This window comes from Macrotis lagotis, chromosome 5 (assembly GCF_037893015.1).
Source record: "Macrotis lagotis isolate mMagLag1 chromosome 5, bilby.v1.9.chrom.fasta, whole genome shotgun sequence".
NCBI classification, from domain to species: domain Eukaryota; kingdom Metazoa; phylum Chordata; class Mammalia; order Peramelemorphia; family Peramelidae; genus Macrotis; species Macrotis lagotis.
This window is the reverse complement of record NC_133662.1, coordinates 25,713,732-25,724,949: the sequence shown is the minus strand read 5'-3', so window position 1 is coordinate 25,724,949 and position 11,218 is coordinate 25,713,732.

The window sequence follows — 11,218 nt, the reverse complement described above, 5'->3', positions numbered from 1 at the left end:
CATGATGATTTCAATAAGAAAGACTAGTGTGTTGAACAGCAGGATCCAAGACTGGTGCTTTTCACCCAGGTTTTATACACATACACAAACACATACACATACACATACACACACACACACACACACACATATATATATATATATATATATATATATATATATATATATACATACACCACACAAACACTTATATGTGTATATAGATATAAGTAGATGTAGATATATTTAAAGTTTGAAGAATCTTGTGTTTTATGCCAGGGAAGTGAATCCTTGGCTAAAACTAAATCATATATACCTATAATTATGTCAATAATAATAATCAGTATTACTATAAAAATATGCCAGCTTAAACTCATTATCATTCTAGTTAATCTTAAAGTCATTATTATAATTTTTAATAGAAATGAATATGATTTTTAAATCAGAGTGAGAACTAAATCAAAATATATCAAGGCTTTGATGTTCTTCCACATCTCATAGAGACTTTGTCCAATGAGTTTTAAATTAGAGGTCAAAATGATACAGTAGATGAAGGCAGTGAAAATAAATCCTTTCTCTTCTTCAGGTTGAAAATTGAATCTATGTATGTTAAGAGATTGACTTTCTCACAAAAGTCAAAGAAATATAAACTTGTTTATAAAATATATTGACATCCTTGTAATGTCAATCTAAATGTATACTGCTAGCATAATAAAATGAATAGCAGTGAATCCAGAAAATGTTCAAACAAAAACTTTCATAATGTTAACAAAACCCTGGATTCATCCCCCCGACAGATAAAATTTATGACCTTCTAGTCAAAAAGAGGAATGTGATGATTGAGTCATGTTCTTAGAGTGCACAATAAATAGGTAAAACATAGAACTGCTTTTGGAATAAGAATACCTTCACAAAGCAATAGTAAAATCTGACAATGTATATACACTATTGGATTTGTTGAATGCAACCAAAAATTTCATTGTTTTTCTGGCATTTAATGGATTAATATAATGGGCTCTTGATTATGGGATTAAAATAGGCTCCTTGTGGAACATACAAATGGTGGTGATCCAGGAGTAGAATCAAAAGTATCTCATGTGGGCAACATTCACATGAAGTCAACACCATTTTTTGCAGAAGGAAAGAGAGAGGTACAGAAAGGCTAAATGATTTGAGTTAATGGGAGTCAATAAATAGCTGTTAAGCAAGCACTCAATTTATGCTTAGGATCTGTGGGGAATATAAATTATGTGAAAGATATCCCTCCCCAGTCAGGTTGGAACAGAGGCTAAAAGCTAGAATATAGGACCTAAGAGATCATCTAACTTAACATTTTACTAAGGAAGGAAACTGAGATACAGAGAAGCAATCTGTACAAGGTCACACAAGTTATAAAGAGCAGAAGTTGTATTACATAGCAATATAATACAGCCAACAAAAAATAGAGAAAAAGGCAGTCTCTGGTCAGGTATATAGAAATTAAGAGACAAGAAACAAATGTGGGTTAGAAAGATCTTAAGCCTTCATGAAGAAAATTGGTATGATAAAAATTATCTCGAATGTTATTTGAAGAAGCAAAGAAAAAAGAAGAAAGTATACTGGTTTAGGCATGGAGTGAAGTAAATTATATATCAGCAAAGGCATACTGAGCTATACATGAACATGATATTCATTTCCAGATCAGGTCCAGAATTCATGTCCTCTTGGTTGAGTCTCTTCTCAACTAATTAACTGTCACTTGATTATCCATAGAAGTATAAAAATAAGATCATAGATTTAGAGCTAAAAAAGAATTGGAAACAGTCTAGTACAATTCTAGGTCAAGAGAGATAAAGTGTTTTTTGTGCTTTGCACAAGGAGTGACAGGTTGAATTTGAACTCAGGTCCTCTAATAACAAAATCATGCTCTTTCTACCATATCATGACATTTACTTATTTGACTCTTCTTAGGAACTGTAGGAGATTCATACATAGGCTCAGTTTTGATAATATTGTCTTCTTTTGTTGCTTTATCTATTGTCTCAATGCTGGTTATTGACCAATCTTTTTGGTCCGCCCCACCCCAGTCCCATATTTCCCACTTCCTGCTGGACAGCTTCACCCAGATGTCTCATCAAGACCTCAAACTCAGTATCTTTCCTACCACATCATTTTTTTCTTATGAGTATGAAAGGTACCATCATTATTCCACTTCTGCAGGCTCAAAAATCTAAGTCATATTTCTTTTTTTACTCCATCTAGCTTCCTTTGTTCCCATCTTCATTTCCCTGCAAATCTTAATGTACTATAGAAATGTGAGTTATGCCTTAGAGAGATTCCCTGTCAAGAGCTCCTTATCTCTTTGACTGGCTGTTACAATAATGTCTTAAGCTATCTCCCAGATGGGAGGAATATCGTGAGCAAATCCATGGTGGGAGTGGGGAAGGAGAGGAAATGAGAGGTGTGATTAAAGAACTATGAGGAGTCCAATTTGGCTAGAGTATAAAGTAAACAGATGAGAGTAGTGGGAGATAAGAGTTGTGAGGAAAATGATTCATAAACCTCAAAGCACTATATGTCCTGAGTTATTTTGACTTATTTTCTGCCTTTCCAATAAATCTCACCCACAGCTGCCAGATTAATCTTTATGAAGCATTATTCTGATGGTACCAACCCCCTCTCATGAATCTGCAGACTCCCCACTGCCTATTAACTGAAATCCAAACTTAGCCATTACAGTGTTCAAAATATTTGATGATGTGACTCCAGTTTTGTCCTGAGTTGATTACTGCTGTTCCTATCTCTGTATACTTTATACTCCAGCAAGATTGAACTGCCCATTGTTCCCAATCATGCCCCACATTTTTGTTTGATTTTTAATATTCCTTCTGATTGAAATGACCTTCTTTTGCATCCCTGGTATTCAGAATTTTACTTGAATGTGATGCCATCCTCTGAGTCTCATTAGTAATAATAATTTAGTAATAATTATATAATTTAATGATACTAATGAAAATGCTAATACTAACATACAGGGTTTGTAGAAACTATGCTAGGCACTTTATAATTATTATTTCATCTGTTCCTCACTACAACTCTGAAGGTGTATTATTATACCTATTTTACAGATGAAGAAACTAAGACAAATATTTAGGGTCACACAGAAAGCAAGTGTATGAGACTGGATTTGAACCCAGGTCTTTCTAACTATTCATCCAATGCTCTATCCACTGAGTCAACTAGCATATTATTTGGATCACTCAGATATCACTAATCATACTATCTGGCATCATATATATATATATATGTATATATACATATACATATACATATATATATATATTAGAATACTTGCCTTATCCCACCTATTGGATATCAAACAAGCAAGGGGACATAGTGAATGTGGAATCAATGGATATGGATTTAAATCCTGGTTCTGCCATTTAGAACTTGGAAAGTTACTTCACCTGCCTAGAACTTGGTTTTCTCCTCTGTAAAATGGAGGAATAAAGTAGACTAGGTAACCTCTAAAGTTTTCTTCTCAATTTATTATCTTTCCAAGAAGAGTTGTGTCCTACTTGCCATAGATAAGATCAGAGATATAGAGCTCAGAGGAACCAGCAGGGTCTGATATTCTTATTTTATAGAAGAGGGAACTCAGGATCAAAAAGCATAAAGTGATTTGCCCAAAGACACATATATAGTAAGTAGTAAAGCCAGGATTGGAACCTAGGTTCTCTCCACCTAGATACTCTTTCCATTATACTATGTTTCCACTGCTTTTCTATCATTCTAATGGTTTAGAAAAGTACCTGGTCCAGAGTAAGTGAATCTCCAACCTAGCCTTTATCTAAGTGCAATGATTCTTCCAGGGAAGGGTCACATGATCAGGTCACGACCAGAACAAAGCTAGGTAGTACAATTATTTAGATACTTGCTTGTGTTCACTAAGAAGCCCTAAAGGTCTTGCCCTCCCAGTTTATCTTTTTTCCTAAATAAAAGTGGTCATTCTTGTCTTCTTTGCCTCCCCTCTCTTTTTTTTAAAAATTTTATTTATTTATTTATTTATTTGGTTGTTTTATTCATTCATTTATTTTTTTTTTTTAGTTTATTTATTTAAGGCAATGGAATTAAGAGTGACTTGCCCAAGATCACACAGGCAGGCAATTATTAAGTGTCTGAAGTCAAATTTGAACTCAGGTCTTCCTGATTCCAGGACTGATGCGGTATCTACTGTCACTTAGCTGCCCCCACCTCACCTCTCCTAATCATTTAATGGCTTAATCACTGAATGGCTAGTGCCTTAGTCAAACTTTGACCTGGGAAAGACCTTAGCTTTTAAAATCCAAGGTGTTCTACTGCATCCATGGCCATCTCCATTCTTCCTGATCTATATATGACCACTGGACTCAGATGGGTCTGGAGGAGAAAGTGAGACTGGTAACTTTGCATGGTCCCCCCTCCCTACTTGAATCATGGTATCATATCCCTGAAGTAAAGGTCTTCTTCAAGGAGTGAAGGACAAAACAGCAACACTTTCAATGATAGATTTACTCTCCTATACTGATGAGGTGCTACCATGAAGTAATGGAACCTACTATAGACCAGGTAATGTTGTCTGCACTAGGGTTTCAAATAAAAAAAAGAAAATCCTTGCCCAAAAGTCCATGTACCTGCATTCTAGTGGGACACATTTGCATACATAATAAATGAATACAACACAATTATAGGGTAGTTTGGGGAAGGAAGGTGCTAGCTTCTGGGAGGACCATGAAATGACTTTATTAGAAAGCACATGATCTATTTCCATCATGGATCTTTGGAAACCAAGGATCCCAAAAGGCAGAGATGACCTGGGAGGGCACTCCAGGCATGCCAGACAGTCAATGCTAAGGCATAGTATTGAAAGATTGAGTTCTTTGTGTGAGGAATAACAAAAAGGTCAAACTATAGCATGGGGTGAGAGTGACATATATGATGACTGGAAAGATAGGAAGGAGTCAGGTTATAAAAGATTTTAAATTCCACATGAAGGAATTTTATATTTAGTCCTGGAAGTAATAAGATGAATTGCAGTTAATTAATTCCATATAAGATACATAAAATGAACATTGAGTTTTGTTCAGTTGACATGTTGCCAGAGCACTCGTGGGGAAATCCCCAGGGTAACAGCTGTGGGGAAATCCTGAGGGGGACAGCTGTGGTTCCTTTCAGTGATGAAATCACTAAACTTTCTGACTCAGGGAGGCAAGAAAGGCTTAGACTTTAAATCACAGATTGCAGAAAAGTTTACAAGTTGCTACAGAAAGTTCACAAACTGCTACAAAAAATCACAAATTAGGTTCTTTGGAAAAGCAACAGGATAGTGAGTTTCAGTATTTCTATGAGCTAAAGGGAGAAACTTAAAAGACAGGCTGATTAGCAAAAGTTGAGGGAAAGGGCTAAAGTGAAAACAGGAAACCACGATTCTCTAATGAGGGAGAATATTCATGTGAGAATCAAATTTAGGTACTTTGACAAGGTAAAGAAGGTGAATTTCTAAGAAAGTAATGGAGGGAGTTAGCTTAGGTGGCATAGTGGTTCGAGCACTGACCCTGGAGTTGGGAGGACATGAGTTCAAGTCTAACCTCAGACACTTAACAATTACCTGACTGTGTGACCTTGGGCAAGTCACTTAGCCCCATTGCCTTGCAAAACCCAGAAAAAAGAGAGATGGTAATGGAGGGTTAAACAAAAAAGAGATGACTGGGAGAATAGCAAAGAGGATAGTCAAATTAAAGAGGGTGAGTTTCTAAAAAAGGTAATAGGGTTAAACAAAAAAAAAGACAGTTGAGAAAGGATAGCAAAGAGTATAGCCAAGTTAAGAAAGGGGAAAAAAGGAAAAAGAAAAGGAAACATCAATGAGGCAGTGACTGGGCTTAGATCAGCATAGATTCAGCTGCATGGAGCTAGGACAACATGGGTCCAGGAGCATGGAGCTAGGATCACATGGATCAAGCCTGGAGAAAGGAAAGGAAAAACAAACCAGGCAGAAGCTTCCCCAGCAAAATCACATAGGAAAAAGAGCCCAATGTGGAGGTGATGCCTCCTTAAGTATATTTTCTGAAATGGAAGAAGCAAGGGCAGTGCTTGAGAAGTGGTTTAATTATCACCTGGTGCAGGTATGGTTTTTCCACTGCTCATGCCATAAGGGCATCCTTAAGGAGTGGCTTAATGCCTAATGTAATGCATTATCCATTGCCATGTGTAGCATTTGTGGCCTACTGAGAATGCATGATGTCTATTGGTATCACAGATTTGCTACTGCCCCAAGGGTGTGACCAAAGTCAGATACCTGACCAACCACCAGGACCAGATAAGGGATACCTGAAGGGAGTTTCTCAAAGTCAATACAGAATTGAAAACACTTTAACAGTACAGGAAAATGACAAGATTTGTTTCCAGTGAAAAAGGATTACAACATTTTTCTGTGCCCATAGTTTCCCTGCTTCAGAAGAAGACCTGTCTAGTCCTGGTTCTTAGGTGAGTGACTCTAGGAAAGTCATCTTCCTCTTGGCCTCAGTTCTTCATCTGTAGAATGAGGGGGTTGGACTTTACCTCTCAGGGTCCTTCCACCTTTAATCAAAATGTTCTTTGACTACATCAGAGACTGTATCATATAATCATAATGTTCTATGATGATACTGCATAATATTGGCTTGGCAGGGAGAGGGCAAGGGAAGGGAAACCCCAGACCTGGGATTTCACTGATGTGGGGAACTCCCAATAAAGAATTTTGCTCTGTCAATGATACTTAGCACTGCTTTACAACTTTCAGTTCCTGTAACAGAGAAAGGTTAAGTGGATGAGGGAAGGAAGGAAGGAAGGAAGGAAGGAAGGAAGGAAGGAAGGAAGGAAGGAAGGAAGGAAGGAAGGAAGGAAGGAAGGAAAGAGGGAGGGAAGGAGGGAGGGAGGGAGGAAGGCAGGGAGGCAGGAAGTCAGGAAGGGAGGAAGGAAAGGAGGGAGGGAAGGAATACAAATACAAATAAAAGGAAAGACTATGTCTATATGGAACTTAGATTCATAATCTTAGTTTTCATAGTCTTAATGGGAAAGATAACACATAACAAGGAGATGAAAAGTAAGTGGGTTGAAGATGGGGAGAAGGTGCCTAAAACAATGAATGATTTTTGAAGTTTAAAGGAAAGGCTACCCTAGGACTAGCCTCCACAAAATGGAGGCTCTAGGAGGAATTCACCAATAGGAGAAAGATGAGGTAGGCAATGTGTGGGGAGGGATATTTCCATGGTGAGTGGGTCATAGTGAGTGCTAGACTGATTTAGGGTTAGGAGGCCCTAAGGAGCTCAGAGAAGCTCCAGAAGGAATCAACAGCAGAAGGGGCATGATTTTGAAGTACAGAAAAAGGAAAACCATTCCAAAGTTTGAAGAGATCAAAGAAACAATTATAATAATAAATTAAGTAATATAATTATATATTATATGACATCCATAATAATGAATTAATATTATTAATTATATATTGTATGTGATATAATTTGTACAAAATAAATAATTATCATAATAAAAATGAACATATATAGCATCTATATTGTGCCTTAAGGTTTGGGAATCATTTTACATTTATTAAACCATTTGATACTCACAGCAACCCATCAAGGTAGGTGTTATTCCCCCCTTTTTACAAGTGGAGAAATGAAGAATAAGAAAAGTTAAATGACTTGCCCAGGATCCCATAGCTTAGCAAGTATTTGAAGCACAGGCCATGATACTAAACCTAGATCTCCATCCACTAGATCTTATGAACTCTCAGAAGTCATGCTATTTAGGTTTTAGGGATTCTTAAGGGCACAAACTTCAAATAATTTGGTGGTAATTTCAGTAATTCCCTCCAAATGATTTTGCCTAGGAGCAAAAAAAAAATTATATTGCTTGCCTAGCTTTAGAAAAGTGATTTATTTTTCCCCTGAGTTATTTTGGAAGACTTTGAGGCAGGAAGGATGAGGAGCAAAACAGGTGATGGGGAATGATAAGTCTTTGCTTCAGGAAAATATATTCATTTTGCTCCTGGTTCTGAGTGTCCCTGCCAGCAATGGAAATGTCTAGCATCACTGAGCATTTGGCAGACCTGCTGCCTGTATTGATGCCATTTGAATGGCATAAATTTCAAGCGGAAAAGTTTTCTGTCATACTCATTCATCAATTCCTCCCATAGACAGTCTCCATAAATGGGCCTGGGTTTGATTCAGGGCCTTTTATGTCTCTAGAAGGAAGCTATATACCAGATTAGCTTTGTTTGCTTATATCTTTGAGGGTGGAGGTCAGAGTGGATAATAGTCTGAAATGCAGCATCCTCTGCCTCAAGGAAAATCACACACAACATCTACTTTTGTTTTTATCTTACTTTCCATGTCCTCCTGATAATCTCGCATGGGCTCATTTGCAGACTAACCTAGTCTAACAAGAGTTTTTTGACTGGGAGTCAGAAGATATGGTGGTAGTAGGGGGAGAGATCTCTCAGTGATGTAATAAAAAACAATACAATGAGCCCAGGAGAGATGGGTTCTAGTCACTATTCTGCAAATAAATTCAGCAGGTCACTTTGCTCACTTTGAGTATCTATTCCCTTTATGAAAACTGAAGAAATTGGACTAGATTGTAAAATTATAAACCTCTGAGGTAATGACTGGGATATTACTTTACCAATTCTGCATAGGGAGCAAGGGGCAGTAGGGTAATCCATTGACAGCTCTCTCAACAGAGTGATGAGTGATCCCTCAAGGGTGAAGAACATACTCAGAGGCAACTATCCTGAATACTATCCCCAGATTGGAAAAGTTACCACCTTTGGCAAGTATGTCATAGGATATCAATCCTTGAATAGTAACTTCCATTTTAAGGTTTATAAAACACTTGAAATATTTCAGCCCACTTCATTCTCACAAAGGTTCAATGAAAGACATAATATAATTTAGATTCCCCTGCCAAAAAGAGTCCAGGATTTCAAGGAGAGTTTAGAGACAAAGAGCAGAGACAAACATACAAACAGAGATAGAGAAAGATAGACACTGAGACAGAGTCAGTCAGAGAAAAGACAGAGAGATAGAGACAAAGACAGAAATGGAGACAGAGAGAGATGGGACAGAGGAAAGGAGGGAGTCAATAAATATAACCATGAAATTTATTGATAGTATAAATATAAAGGTATGCTGGAACTAGTTCATACTGGCTGAAGAGAATCAATTATTAAAATTTTAGCAGGAGCATTTACAGATTAGAAATCAGAAAACACTACAAATCAGGATTTGATTCATTATTTCCTTCTTTTTTTGATTGACTAGTCTCAAGAAAGTTTGAGGAAATGGTATTAATACTAAAAGTCAACTTTATGGACAAAGGATATTTTGAGGATATATGTGCCCAACTGCCTTTCCTCTTTGCAGGGTCTCAGTAGTGGTTCCAATTCAAAAGTAAGGGTCCCAGGCAAACAACTTTGCACAGAAATGAAGTCTTATTTAGTGCACATCAATTAAAGGGAGAAATATTTCACATGTAGGAGGATTGAGGGATCTAGGGTCTTTGAAAAGTGCACCAATCCAAGGAAATCAAGTTCTTTTGAATTACACTTTTGGATACACCAACCACTAATAGACTAAATAAGATAAAACACAGAAATTGGTTGAATTCATGCTGTGTAAAGTATAATAAACTTAATGTACTCAGCAACAGTTCTACTTGTTTCTTTCCTTTATTTTTAATGAAATTTCATTTTATTTTTCCAATTATATGCTAAGGTCAGTTTTCAACATTCATCCATTTGCAAATTTATAAGTTACACATTTATTTACCACCCCCATCCTTCCTCTGAACAATCTGGTAAAAGTTGTGCATGTATATTTGTTTTTAATATATTTACATATTTGTCATCTTGTTGAAGAGGAATTAAAACTAAAGGAAAAGAAACACATAAAACAAGAAGGAAAAGCATAAGAGAAATTTTTAAAATGTGAACATAGTATATACATTTAGATTCCTTTTTTTTCCTTCTGGATATGGATGGCATTGTACATAAAAAAGTCTCTCAGGGTTGTCCTTGATTTCTGAATTGCTGAGAGGAGCTACATCCATCATAGGTGATCATCTTATAATGTTGTTCTCTTGGTTCTGCTCCCTTTACTCAGCATCAGTTCATGTAATACTTTCCAGGCTTTTCAAGTCCAACCACTCATGATTTCTTATAGAACAATAGTACTCCATAACATTCATATATCATAATTTGTTCAGCCATTCCCCAACTGATGGATATCCCCTCAATTTCCAATTCTTTTCCACTATAAAAAGAGCTGCTATGAATATTTTTGAGCATGGGAAACTTTCCCATTTTTTATGATTTCTTTGGGATATAGATCTTGTATTGGTATTGTTCGGTCAAAGGGTATGATCAGTTTTATTACTCTTTGGGCACAGCTCCAGATCAGTCCTACCTGTTTCAACCTACATGTCATATCTCCTCCTTCAAGGGGAAGAGGCCCAGTATAAGTGGCATTATTCCTCAACCTACATATGAGAAACCTGAAGCTTGGTGTGAGTGACAGGACCAAAATTCAAACCCAAGTTTCTTGCTCTCAAATCCAGGACTCTTTTCCTGTAAACTACAGATACCTCAAATCTCACAGTAGAAATGTAATTTTGCCATTATGTATGCACTAAGTGCAATTTTTAACTGTCCCTATACAAAGACTTTTCACATCTATGTTTCAAACTTCTTGTTTTGAAGATAAAGTCCAGGTACCTAGCCAGCATCACTTGTGTTAGAGCTGGGTTTCAAGTTCTGGTCTCTTCTGACATTCTATATTCTATACTACTGGTTTCAAACTCAAATAGATATAATAGCCACTAAGTCATACCAGGGGCAGCTAGATGGTAGAGTGGATAGAGCATCTAGCTTGGAGTCAGGAACACTTGAGTTGAAATCTGATCTTAGACACATTACTAGCTGTGATCCTGAGTAAGTCACTGAACCCCATTTGACTAGGTTTCCTCATCTCTAAAATAAACTGGAGAAGGAAATGGAAAATTACTTCAGTATCTTTGCCAAGAAAACCCCAAATAACAATATTCACTACTAGGAGTTCTGATAAAGGTCTCATTTCTAATATATAGAGAGAATTGTATCAAATTTATAAGAACACAAGTTATTCCCCAGTTGATAAATGGTCAAAGGATATGAACAGACAGTTTTCAGATGAAGAAATTAAAGCTA